We start from the raw sequence: 15,149 nt of genomic DNA on the forward strand, positions 1-15,149 counted from the left end.
TCACGCGTGCGCGTAAGACCTTTTACGACTGCGCATATGAGTGTGCGCAAGTGCAGAATACGTTTTAGCGTGCGCATTTTATGTATAATGGACGTATAAGCTAAAATTATCTAATTATCTATTTCAGTTAATGTTGATGATTGCGTTGTTCCTTAATTTTCGAATTGCATCCGGCTTATTATTTTTTGCAGACTGTAAGAGCAATTTTATAAAGGTAAGTTTAAACTTTCGATTATATCAAATAGAATTTCCGATATATATTTGTTAATATGTAAAGGATCTAAAGCGAAAGTATGTTTTGAAATCCGAAATCTGTTTATCAATTTCACGCTGCTCGGCGGCGGGCGCGTAATGAATTGGAAGTTGATTTGTCAGCACTATCCTTATCTTCAGCGCAGATGTTTTTATTTTATTTGGCTTATAATTCCTTACCAAATGTAGTATTTCATCTCGATATGCTCCGTCTTTGATATGATTTAAAACAAGTTCCTCGTCATTATAATTCGCTTCCGATAGCGAAGAAACGTGACAGAGGTTATTGAAAACAAAAAAATTTCGATTGACAAATTAGTCGGTGTTCTTGACACAGCAATTATAGGACTTGAACGGCGGAACTTTGTAACTGAACAAGAAATTATGTCTGTTTAATAGAATTAAAGAGAAAGTATTATCACATGAAACGAAGCAAAACTTAAACAACTTACATTGAAAGAAATGTTTAATAAAGTAAACAAATAAATATTAAGCTTTTTCTTTTTGAAAATTTTGATACCCTTTAGATCATAATTGTTCTTTATTTCATAAATTACGGTTTCATATTTTTAATTTTAGAATTTCTGCATGCCATCTTACGAGATTTAAACTGATGATCTATAATCCGGAAAAATCGATAATCCGGAATCGCCGAAGTCCCGACGAGTCCGGATTAACGACTTTTGACTGTACTTCCATCACTTAATTTGGCAATGCTCCCCATTAACAAAATAGTTGGTAAGTTAAATTAAAACTGGTACTATTCCATTTTGATGACCGTAAAAAAAATTGCAAATCTAGCACACGTGCCCATTTAACAGCACACCAAATCTAGCTTACACGCTGATTTCAGATAAGTTTATATAGTTCTATATTTCTTAAGATACCATTGAAATACTAGTTTAATTTTTAAATCCTTTTTTGATATCCTATGGATTTAACAATTTAGGAATTGGCCATGACGAAAAGTCTGCAATAAAATTTTGGGTAAAGTGCAGAATCACCCACTGCTTGACGTGTTTTTAAGAATTGCACATACTTGGTATCCATATATACATCGATCTTTTTTCACTTAAAAAAAAAAAATCCCAGAATTGCACAAAAATGGTACTGCGCACACACTTTATCTATGTACACATCGACCTATTTTCACTTAAAAAGTAAAAGAAAATTGACCAAAATACAATTGTTTTTACCCCTGTAAAAAGCGGCAAACAAATAAGTGGTCGATTCTGCACTTTACCGAGAATTTTTTTAAAGAAAAGGCATCATTCATTGTAGAAAATTATGTTTGAACAACCAGCGAGATGAAATTATGCTTTAGCGATAACTCGGTAGCGAAATAGCAATGCAGGCATCCATTCAGTTATGTTTAGCAATTTTTATATAAATTATAATAATCTGAAATAGTTATTTACTCTTATGCTTCCCTTCAGTCATATTTAGCCTTTTTCATATAAATTATAATAAAAAAAGCATTATATGAAATTAACATTTCATCTAAATTAAAACATCAATCTTAGATAGTTATTTGCTATTATACTTACTTTTTTGCTTTAGGGTTGCTCCAATAATTTTTGACAGCACTGGCATCAACAATAGTTTGGCGGTTTTTTATGGCCCTCAAAACTGAATAGTATCTTAAAACTTACTATTTACTTGCCATTTTAATATTATTTAAATATAATTTATATATGTTTTTCTATAGATAATGTCTAGTTTCTTTTGATTTATATGCATAATTGATGCAGGGGAAGTTTCTGTGGGTAAGAGTTTCTAAACTACTTTGGTTTTCTACTCTTACTTTTTTAATTTTAATTATTGTCTTTTAATTGCTAATTTCTCAAAATTCCACTTGTTTAAATTACTTTTTAGTATTTCACTACATTTGGTATTATTTTTGGTTTGACTTTTACTCTTGCCTACATGAATGACAAAACATGAATTGAATGATTGAAGAATTAGGTTTTGAGGCAACTTCCCCTTGATAAGTCCGTCTCCTGCCTGCTCAACAATCATTCGCTTATGTGTTTCTCTAAATAGTTTTTTAGGATTAAATAATTTTTAGAAGTTAATATTTATTCATGAATTGCACTTGATTTACATATGCTCTTAGAATTTAAATGATATTGTAGACTAGTTCGCAACAATATTTATCTTTTTTTTTTTCTGGCATTAAATTTAATTTAAATTTAAATTTGCTTTTTACAAATAAAGAATGTTTGCTAAATTCAAATTTCATTCCTTCCAGCAATAGCGCAAGAGAATTATTTAAAATTAAATTTAACTTTACTCTTTCGAAGCAATATATATACAGTCAAAAGTCTTTAATCGGGACTTCGGCGATTCCAGATCATCAATTTAAATCTGGTAAGATGGCATGCAGAAATTATAAAATTAAAAATATGTAACTGTAATTTATGAAATAAAGAGCAATTATGATCTAAAGGGTATCAAAATTTACAATTAAAAAAAAAAGCTTAATATTTATTTGTGCACTTTATTAAACATTCAACGTGCGCAAGTAAAGCATACATTTCGCATAGTCGAAATTAGAAAATTGCAACCAGAAAACTATTTGATATGTATTCTTGATATTTATAATGACGAGGAATTTGATTTAAATCATATCAAAGACGGAGTACATCGAGATGAAATACTACATTTAGTAAGGAATTATAAGCTGAATAAAATAAAAACCATCTGCCCTGAAGATAAGGATAGTGCTGACAGATCAATTTCCAGTTCATTGCGCACCGCGACGTCCCTCCCCCTTCCCCGCAGAGCAGCGTGAAATTGATAAACAGATTTCGGAATGGTTAGAGAAACAAAGGATATGCCTTTATCCATTTTTTGCAGCAGTTTCACTGTTTGTTTGATGGACATCGAAACATGCTTTCGCTTTGTAGATCTTGTGGCAGCTCCAGAATCGGAAATTCTTTTTGACAAGTTTTGAAAGTTCAAGCTCACTTTCATAAAATTGCTCTAATAGTCTGCAAAAAATAATAAGCCGGATCCAATTAGAAGATTAAGGAACAATGCAATTTGCAACATTAACTGAAATAAATAATTAGATAATTTTAGCTTAACTTATACCGTCCATTATACATTAAACGCATATACGCATGCGCAGAAAGTTTGTAGCTTTGCGGTCCGGATTATAGATCATTCTGGATTATGCACATCTGGATTAAAGACTTTTGACTGTATTTTGAACTTCTGAGATTTAATAGTCATTTTTCTGATTAGTATATCTTTTTGTATTCAGTATGTTTGACTGCTTAGTAGTTATCCACCCAACTCTCCTGGAAAATGACCAACCTTTGGTAACTCATTTTTTAAGTCAACAGCCATTTTTAAAAATGGCACCACACTAAAAATTACATAAAACAGCAACAAATCAATAAAACTAAAAATGCACGAAATATCCATAATAAAACACTTGGCTCTAGGGTAGAACTGGGTGCTCCTTCGATAAGCAACAAATTTTATTCAATTTTAGCAATGAAACCCTATTTCTGGTTACCATGATAGTTTTAACTTTGTTTTAGCTTTTTAATCTCTTTTAAGTGAAACCAGATCGATGTGTACATGGACAAAGCTAAGGCAGTGCGCAATGCCTAGTTTGTGCAATTCTCTGATGATGCTGATGTTTTTTTTTTAAGTGAAAATAGATCGCTGGACATGAACACCCAATTTGTGCAATTCTCTGACTTCTTATTTTGGTTTTGTGTAGCACCACCAGTCTTGAAACTGTGCCTTCCTTGCACCGATCATGCCATCAAAAAAGAATCGCAAAAAAAAAGAGGGGGGGTACCCAATTGTAAACTTTTACCGCAAAATGAATTTCTTTTAAGAAAGATATGGATAACATTGAAAACTATTTTTATTATAATATTTACATTGCTGTTTATATATTGTATACCTGTGATCAATATATTCATAAACATTACTTATAAGACAAAGGGTACACAGATTTGTTTCAGCAATGCTAGTAATACTGGCAGAATGCCTCTTTTGCTATCAGTCAGACTGGATGTTGCTTTGTTGTACAGAGTTTGAATTATCCAAAAACTATGACATTACAGAACTACCTTGATACCAGAGAAAAGTAAGGTCACACAATGAAAAATCTAACGAACAAAGTAGATTTCACTCTACATGACCTATTTCTGATCAAAGAGTATTACACTTATTTGTTTAAAATATCACACTGCACCAAAAAGTCAAAAGGTACTTTTTAAAGCCATTTGTATCACACGAACCACACAGATGATATTATTTAAAGTGTAATTGCACTAAAAAGTTTAAAATAAACTTTAAAGGCATTTTCATTACAACATGAACTATGCTGCCTCTGATGATGATATTTAATATATTTCTCCCATAAAAGAATATACTACAGGGTTCGTACACTTTTCCTTACATGAAAATTAAGGCCTTTTAAGGACCATCAAAGAAAAAATTAAGGACCTATCAGCAAACAAAAAAAAAACAAATAGAGTAAAGCAATTATCCATACAACCGACTTCATGCTTGTAATTTCACTTTAAAAAACTAACAGAAGTGTGTATTATTAAATTCACTTTAATACTTACCATAAAACAATTTTGAAAATTAAGCTAACGCCCTACAAGTTATGAAGTAGATAACATTAAATTAGGAACATAATTTCTTTAAAAACATGTATAAGTGTATTTTACACTAATAACAGTCACTATTTTAGAGATTTACATGATTATTATTAACTTATTTGATATTTATTTAAACACAGTCAACTACTATTATAATCACAATGTAAGAATATTTCGCAGATTAAAATAACTGATTTGTAAACATACAATTTATTTCCTTGGTTTTTTTGAAAGATACTAGAATAATAAACTGTACAATAAAAGATACAAAACAGTTGTGCTTTTTTTAAATCTGAAATCTTTTCAGCTATTTTAACATCTAATTTATTTATGTCCATTTCCTTTTCTTTAACTATTCTTCTAAGTTCATTTGCTTTGATAAACAAATCAATGTTCATGCTGGTCTCAGCTTCATCTGCTAAAGCATTTACTTCTTCATTAATATCTTTAATGTCCCTTTGAAGAAATTTTTTCTTCTGCTTCATATAATCAATTTCTTCCTCAATGATATTTCTTTTCCTCTTTGAATTTTCAGTTTAGTTAAAGATTTTTGTTCTTCTAAATACTGCATATATTTAGACCTTGCAGAAGCTGCTGCTAATCTCATTTCTTTTTATTAATTTCGATATTAAGAACAACTCCAGAAAATTTTATGTAATCAAATACTGTGCGTTGAAAAATGTATGATGAATCACTTAAATTTTCAATTTCAATTGCTTTATTTACAGAGAAGCCCCTTTCCACAGAGGCCTGTCCATGTGACAGGATAAGAATCATTTTCACTATTTTCCATACTTTTGAATAGTGAAAATCATGAAAATAAGAGAAGTGAGAAATGTGCCGAGAGAAAGATTTTGAGGATCAAAAGTAGAAAATTCATGTAAATTTGTCTTAACTACTTTGTCTAGAAACTCTCCAAACTGCAGCAGAATTTCATCCCAATAATCTTGTAAAACACGTTTATTCTGCATTAATACCGTTAGAACTATTTTCATTTTGTTCTGGGCTTTTTCTGGACTTTTAAACATCAATCGCGGGTCTATACAAGATGCATTTCGAATAAGAGAATAATTTATTGCACATTTAGACATTAAGTGTTGTACTATTGTTAAGACACATTGTTGACCTTGCTTCAATGCAAAACTTTCAGCTTGTGAAATGTCCTTCTTGCGGCATTTATCATTCATTAACTGCTCAGCAATGAATCCCAAATAAACTTTACTTTTATCATTATAACAATTTGGATCATTAAAATTAAATTTATAAAGATTTTCTGCTTTAGTTATTTTTGAATATTCTAGTTTCAAAATTTTAAAATGCTGAACGCAATCATTTACAAGTTTTAAGATATCTTCAGCAAAAAAGGGAATAAGTGGTTTATCACTTTGATAATATTCAAGGAAAGGCAATAATATTTTCGACAGAGAGAGGAAAAAATTTAATTTTATAAGAAATGTTTTATCTTTAGTTGCCTCCAAAATATTTGAGAAGGATTTCGATGAATTTTTTTAAAACTTCCCCATTTCAACTTCTTTAATGTACAATAGCAAGTCATCCCATATTTCAATGGCTCTTTCAACTGCTGGGACGTTTTGCAACCATCGGTAAAAGCAGAACTTCACAGGTAGCTTTTTTAAGCCAGATATACTTAAAAAATCTTCACGTCTTGCAGGAGAATCTTTAAAAATCCAATATAAGGAGGATAAGAATGATGGAATGTCCCAGCCAGTGGATGACATCCTATCCTTGAAAGCATTGTTAAGAATGTGTAAACCGCATGTCCCTAATGTCAAGCATTGAATGTTATATTCCTTTGTCAAGTCCTGTAGCAATAAATCATAATTTCCAGTTTACTGCAGGACCATCCATCGATATTTGTAAGAGTTTTGACAAGTCTAGTTTTTCAACACATTCATAAAATTTGGATAAAATAATTTCACTTTTTGCATGCCCTCTAAATGCAGAAGTAAGGTACTGAGTTCTGACCTTATTTTCGTGATGCTAGTACCTCACATAAATATCTAGTTGCTTCTTTTGATTTGTCAGATTAAGAGTCTCATCAAATAGTAATGTAAAAAACTCAGCATTTTTACAATGCTTTAGTAACAAAGTTTTAAAATAAGGGCCAAGACCAAAATAACAGATTTATTTACATAAGCACATTTATTTTCACCACATGAAAACTATTTTGCAATGGAACTATCGGGAACATTTTAGTGAATAAAGGCACAATATCATCGCACGATTTAAAAGAAAAGTGGCTTTTGATGCACTTAAAAGCCCACAATATTTCTGCATCTGTAACTTCAGATTTGAAAAGAAAAGAATTTATTTTATTATTTTCTACACTTATTGATGTTGAATTAGCAGTTACATCTTTTCCTGAAGTAGATGGTTCTTCTAACTTGACAAAATTCATGATACTGTTAGAAGAAACTCTGCAGTTGAGAAGGGAAAGATGTTTTGCAGCTAAAAGGGGCATTACATGCAAGGCATTAGTAAAATTAAGTATCGCATATATATGTATATAATGTATCTATATCTATCTATATATATAAAATAAGAAATATATATATATAATAAGTGTTACGAAGAAACACAGAAAATATATAAATCAAATATATTTAAAACAGTTCGTTCAGTTGCGGGCCTGCCTCTACCCGAGGCTGGGTGCATTATGAATAAAGACAAAAAAATTCTTAATAAAACATTCTTTATTTCCATCAAAACAGTATCACTCTTCCGAGATCAGCTTTCGTTCGTCCACACGCAAAACATTCGAAAAAACTCAGCACGCAGGCTGACGTCACAAACAGCAGCGCCTCGCGCCGGTTATTACTTCAGTTCATTTCACAACATCCTCCCCCCCTTGAGACTCAGGTTGAGTCTAAAACTCATAACAAACATTATTTAAAAGATCAAGTCTTTTTGGAGCTTTTACAAGTCGTCAGAGGAGGAATATTGTTGCATCACCATTTTATCAGGTGCAATTCCCTTTTTTAACGTACACCCAGCACTAGAATTAGATTCCTCTGCACCCAGTTTCTTATCAGGAATTATGTTTCTATCATTGGACTGTATCTCCAGAGGAAAGATGCGTTGTATTGGTCGTATAACTATTCCATGCCGGGTCTTAAGTTTAAACGTACGAATATTTCCATCACGTTCAGGGATCAATTCTGTAATTCGGGCTAAAGGCCAAAATAAACGTTTTCTGTTATCATCCCCCATCAGTACTATTTCTCCTACTACAGGTTCCCGAGATCGTTCATTATGCTTTTGAACCAGTTGACTAAGGTATTCTTTTCTAAATTGTTGTCTCAGATCATTTAACAATTTAGTTCTATACTTTAATGTCTTATTAAGACTTGACGAATTTAATTCATCAAGATCTTCAACATTGGAATTTCTGTTCTCGATAAGAAACATGGCGGGTGTCAGAGGTACTAATTCTTGCGGATCTTCAGAAACATAAGTTAAGGGTCTAGAATTAATTATGGTTTCACAATCACAAACAATAGTATAAAGTTCTTCATATGATAACACTGATTTACCTAAAGTACGTTTTAGCAATTCTTTTACTGTACGAACCAACCTCTCCCACCAGCACCCCACCAAGCAGTAGTAGGTGGAATAAATTTCCAGATTATCCTTTCAGTTCCTGTTTCCTTTAATACTTTAGCCCAATTTAGTTTTGATAAATCATTAGATGCACCCCGAAAATTTGTCCCGTTATCACTATAGATTATTCTAGGGCGTCCGCACCTAGCAACAAATCGTCGAAGCGCCAGGAGAAACGCATCAGTAGAAAGAGAATTTACGAGTTCAAGGTGAATGGCATGGTACACAGCGCAGGTGAACAGCGCGATCCACACCTTTCCTCCATTTTTTAAAAACAGCGGTCCGGCCAAATCAATCCCTATGATTTCAAATGGCACACAATCCGTAACTCGGTCTGGTGGAAGAGGTGTCGGTTCGCTTGACATAGCCTTAGTTTTAAATCTTTTACAAACGATACAGTTAAAGAGGACATTTTTAATGGCCTTTCTAGCTCTGACTATCCAAAATATTTCTCATTTGATTCTCATCTCATAAAATTCTTTTATGCATTGCATCATCTGAAGACCAGCATGACAGTTCTTATTATGCACATTTCTGATTAATAACTTAGTGAAATCACATTTTTCTGGTAACAGTATTGGATACAGAAAAGATTCATAGTCATCTCTATTTAGTATTCTCGTTTTAACTCTTATAGAATACCATCATCATCAATGAGCGTTTCAATAAAATTATACGATTTCTTATCAGTCAGATAATAATTTTGACCAAAACGAATTCAAATTTTCTCAGAATTTTCAATTTCATACTGTGAAAGTTCAATGTTTCTATTCTTTTCAGAACCACCTTTACAATTATTTACAAATCTAAATATCCATGCAAATACTCTAATCATTTTATCATAATTGGATACACTGATTCGATGCCAAGGGGGTGCGTCTTTTGATAGATCAATATTCACTCTTTTTATCTTTTTTCTCTCCAATTCTACTTCTTCATGCAAATAAATAATCTCACCAGTGGGCCAGTTTTCAGGGCCTTCTCGCAACCACAAGGGGCCTTCCCACCATCTAGACCGAAGCATTTGCTTTGCAAAACATCTGCGCGACAACAAGTCGGCAATATTTAGTTTCCCTGGGATATGTCTCCATGAATGACCTCGCATCAACTCTCGAATCTCTTTAACCCTATTTTCGACGAAAACGGACCAATTTCCTTGCTCTGTTATCCACCAAAGGGCAGTGGTTGAATCAGATCAAAAGGTAACTTTTAAATCGGGCAAACTGAGAGCCTTGATAATAGAATTTGCAAGTCTAGAACCTATACAACAGGCCATTAATTCTAAGCGAGGAATGCTTAAAGATTTCAAAGGCGATACTCTAGACTTCGCCCGTACGAGATTTATTTTTACTTCAGAATTAAATATTGATCGAACAAAGACGCACGCTGCATACGCCCCCTTGCAAGCATCCACAAATATATGTAATTCAGACGTGTCATTCATAAGCAAGTATCGAGGCAAAGTAACATCTTTCAAAACAATGAGTTCTTTAAACCAGTTCAAAAATATATTTACATCATTCGGAGACAATTCATCATTCTATGCAATTTTCACTTTCCACAATTTTTGCAACAACAGTTTTGGAAGCAATGTAGTTGGCGTTAATAAACCAATAGGATCAAAAATTGTCTGCACAATTGTCAAAATTGTCCTCTTTGTGATTTTCGTATCACAGGTCAATGTATCTGTGTCTGTGCAGCACCTCAGCGTATCATTATCCAAATTCCAAATTACCCCCAAAACGGAAGTATCCTCTGAATGTTTGTAAACATTTGTACCAGCCACATTGCTTTCAAAACCGCCCAAGTTAAAACATCCATTTGACATGATTAATTTGGAATGTTCAATAAACGTAAACTGTTCATCAATACTAAAAACACTAGATAAACAATTATCCACATAAAATGACGATTTCAATTTTTGAGCAACTTCACTATATTGACGTGGACAGTTTTCTAATAGATGCATTATAGATTCGTTCAACAAGTTGGGGCTCGAAGAAACTCCAAACACAACTCTGCAATGCCTATAAATTAATTGCTCTTCATTGCATGGGAAAAAAAATCTGAGAAAATCTCTATCTTTAGATGCGACGGATAACATTAAAAAAGCTTTTTCAATATCGGCACTAATACCAATCGGATACATTCTAAAACGATCTATAATATCAGGTATTAATTCAGTAAGATTTATTCCTTTACACAAACATTCGTTCAAAGAGAGTTTCCCTTTCTCAGATGCAGAAGCGTCAAAAACAGGACGAATTTTCGTGGTTTCACTTCCTAATTTGATTTCAGGCCTATGCGGCAAATAATGACATTCATTATTCAGTTCGGTTTCTGGTACGCGTTCAATAATATTCAACCTTTCCCATTCCTTGAACACATTTTGATAATCATCGAAAAATTTACTACATCTGAGTTTATAGATCATCTTTGGATACCTTTTCCAGGATAATTCTTTATTATCGGTTAAATGTGTCGTATCACATTTCCACGGAAGTTCTACTTCATATCTTCCATCTGGAAGAATTTTCATTTTGTTCTCAAATTCAGATAAATTAAAACTTTCATTCATTTTAACAGTTTCGTTTGCAGCGCATATTCCTATTTTTTCAAGTTCCCATAACTCATTCAGAGGAATTCTCCTGACATGCATTGAAAATGTTTTCAAAATATTATCCTTTTCACCCGAATTTCGTTTTCCAAATACCGTCCACCCAAGTTTCGTTTCGACAGCCGTTACCCCGGACTGTAATTCAATAGAATTTCCCGTCAATAATTTTCCTATAACATCTGCTCCAATTAAAAGGTTAATTTCAATTTCCTTTCGCAATGGATCAGAAAATTCGATTTCTTTTTCTTTTAATTCCTTCAAAATCTCTTTATCTTTAACCTTAGGAATAAAACCGCAAATCTTTTTTTCCGATAATGCCTCAAAACTACATGCGAATGTTCCTTTTAAATTGCTGACCTCGACCGAAAACACTTCACGTTGTTTAGGTTTTGTTTCATCCCCCCCCCAAACAGTGCATGTATAACTGTCTCCTCCCGAAGTGGAGATGCTTTAAGCTGACACATCATATTTTCACTAACGTAGCTAGTTTGGCTTCCGCTAGCAATTATGCAGCGAATAATTTTCTCGCGACCTTGACACCTAATTCGAATGCAAAGCGTTTGCAAAAATACAGTTTCGCTTCTGCCACAGTTAGAAAGAGAACTCTCTTTTGAAACATTTATCTGATCATTATTTTTTAGCTTTTGATTACACATTACATCAAAATGATTACAACTTTTGCAAATAGAACAGCTTAACTTACCTTTCAAAGGACAAAATTTACTAATGTGACTCGCTCTTTTCAGACAAGAAAAACAAGCACCTTTTTTCAACAATAATTGTTGTTTTTCAGCTAAAGTCATTTTTTTTGCAGAGTAACATTTTTCACTAAAATGTTTCTTTTCACAAAAATTACAGTTCGAAACACTCTTACCTGAATTCTCAAGACTTACTAGAGCTGATGCTGCTACGGGATCATTTTGCTTTACCTGTTCGTGGTTAAAATCTTTCTTCCGATGGTTCTGTTGGGAAGCGAAACCAGTTCTTGTGAGGAGAACCATCTCTTCCCCCTTAACTTCCTGTTTTAAGAAATTCATTAAATATTTCAAAGATCGATTCCCTTTAGTTTCAATGGAGTCGTGATTTCTGCTTCTTTCCCATGCCATCAATACTTCTTCTGGTAAGCAACTTTCCACTAGGGGAGTCAAAAAATCCCCATATTTTTCTTGGGTTCTCCCCAAACTTTCCAACGCTCGCAATTTTCCTTCTAGTTCATCATACAGGGAGGGTAGATCCGTTTTTGCTCTTCCGGTTACAGCGTTCTTCATCACTAGGCTTAACAAGTCTCTCACATAGATTTGCACAAGTAAATCTTCGCGTCCAAAGCGCTCTCTGGTAAAATCCTAGTATACGGTGCAGCCTTGGCGTGATTTTGAAAATTATCGCCAACACCAAAAATGACCCAAACAACGTCTATGTACTATACACTATATACATACCCAAACAACGTCTATGTATATACTATACACTATATATTAAGTATATACTATGTATAACTATATATATTCTTTGAATGACCCGTTTACTACTCATCGTATATGTCCCGTTTTTATTGTTCATCATAAAGTCGCCAAAAGTAGCCAAATCCCGTGTGCACCGGATACTAGGATTAAACCCGTTCGATGGCTTTAGGATAATTAGCTGCCGTTGCAGGGAAGCTAAGGACTAGGCGTTCTGCTTTCGATTTGGGTTCCATAGCCTGCAACAGATACTGCATTTTATCTTCATCCGCGATACTTCTGTCGTCGTGGATTTTCTGGAACTGACTCCAAAAAGTCATGTAATCTTTAGCTTCACCACTGAATTTTTTAAGCTCAATTTTAGGAATTTAAATTTCCTAGATTCGGAATTATTTGAAGGAGAGGAGGCTTGTATTTCCGCATCTATTTGAGCACACTGTTCTAGAAACTTATCTCGATAATTCTCCGCTTCTTGAAAATCATCACTAAATAATTTTTCTCCATCTTCAGTCTGCAAAATTTGCTGCGATATAGCACTCTGGCATACGTCAAGTCTCTGGAATTTATCACAAAGTTGACACTTCAAAATCGAAAGTATTTTTAAATCTCTTACTTCTTTAGTTAATTAACTTTCGGTTTGCCTTGAGGTTTGCGAAAACGCAATTCTAAGTCCTTTTCTTTGGGCCTTTAAAGCGATCAAATCCATCTTCAAAGTATATTCAAAATCGAAATTCAATATCAAAAGTTAAATCGGAAAATTCTAATTCAAAGCACCCGGTCCCACCGAGGGTACCACTATGTTACGAAGAAACACAGGAAATATATAAATCAAATATATTTAAAACAGTTCGTTCAGTTGCGGGCCTGCCTCTACCCGAGGCTGGGTGCATTATGAATAAAGACAAAAAAATTCTTAATAAATCATTTTTTATTTCCATCAAAACAGTATCACTCTTCCGAGATCAGCTTTCGTTCGTCCACACGCAAAACATTCGAAAAAACTCAGCACGCAGGCTGACGTCACAAACAGCAGCGCCTCGCGCCGGTTATTACTTCAGTTCATTTCACAACAATAAGAAATGTATACTGAAAATATAAATTTTTTACTATATATATATATATATATATATATATATACAATACATATATATATATATACAGTACAAATTCCGAGATCCGGACATCCAATATCTGGAATGATCTAAAATCCGGACCTCAAAGCCACCACCAACCAATTTTTTAGGGCTTTTTTGGAGGGAAGGGGTATGCTTTACGCATGCGCATTACATTTTTTTCCTCATCATAAAAAAACATGTCGGAAATCCCGATTCTTAATCTCAGTTTGGCGCTAAATAAAATATCTCATTATTGAAGAAATAATTATTTTAGCATAAATTTGTGTGTTTAGTAACTTGACTCCATAGCTGCGTATCTGCTTGGCATAATCTCAAACCGAAACATTTGTTAATTTTACACCAACTAATATTTTATATCCTTGATGCCGAAATCGCGAATCATTATTTATTGTATTTTGCTTTCATCACCGCATGTTTATCAACGGATGACAACTTGAGTGATGACTCATGCAGCGACGCCAAATAAGAGAGTATTATCCGATTACAGATTTAAGTTTAATGCGCTAAAATGTTGACAAGAGGAGATTTAACAGAAATTTCTTTCCTTATGCTGAAAATAGATTTTGTTAATGATACTCATAGGACAAACGATTATATTTAGTGCTATTTGAATTAAGAATAACTGATTTGTTATTCACATAAAGCCAGAACCAGCGCCAGAGCTCGCATGGCCGCACCAGGCAGCAGAATTTAGGGAAGTTAAACGGAAGTTTTTCATTGCGATGACAATGCCCCAATCATCAATCAATTAACGGAGGGTGAAATCTGTAGTATGGTTCTAAATCCAGAAAATACAGCTACCGATAGTGAAGAAAGTAACAGAGAGGTTACTGAACGAGAAAAAATTTTGATTGACAAGTTATTCGGAATTCTCGACACAGCAATTACAGGACTTGAACAATGGAACTTAATAACTCAACAAGAAATTATATGTCTATAGTATTAGTTTAAAGTATCAGCAGAGAAAGCAAATCAAACAACTCACATTAAAAGAAATGTTTAATAAAGTAAACATATAAATATTAAGCTCTTTTCTTTTGTAAATTTTGATACCCTTTAAATCATAAATGCTTCATTATTTCATAAATCACGATTTCATATTTTCAATTTTATAATTTCTACGTGCCATCTTAGTAGATTTAAAATGATTTAATATCCGGAAAAATCTGAAATCTGGGATCGCCGAAGTCCCGACCTCGGACTTTGTACTGTATTAAATATATATATATATATATACGGAATGTATATTTTCAGTTAAACTTCTACCCAATAACTTTTTAGTAATTCATGAAAGTTAATTTTGCGTCTAGTTAATTCAGGAAAATTAGTTTCAATTAGTTGTTTTCAGCTTTAAAAATATTAAAAATTTTTAATTAGTTAGTTGTTTTCAACTAATAATTGTATCTCCATTAGCAAAAATAATGCATTA

At 33.0% G+C, this 15,149-nt stretch overlaps 1 protein-coding gene across 1 annotated transcript in view; it reads right to left on the reverse strand.

Annotated features, from left to right (window-relative positions):
* The window catches only part of LOC146997704 (ARL14 effector protein-like), a 63,914-nt gene that overhangs the window by 35,360 nt on the left and 13,405 nt on the right, over window positions 1-15,149 (reverse strand). The gene's annotated exons all lie outside the window — the stretch shown is intronic.

The sequence above is a fragment of the Stegodyphus dumicola genome, chromosome 4 (genome assembly GCF_044657685.1).
Source record: "Stegodyphus dumicola isolate Sdum_Otavi_A_Nest chromosome 4, ASM4465768v1".
NCBI lineage: Eukaryota > Metazoa > Arthropoda > Arachnida > Araneae > Eresidae > Stegodyphus > Stegodyphus dumicola.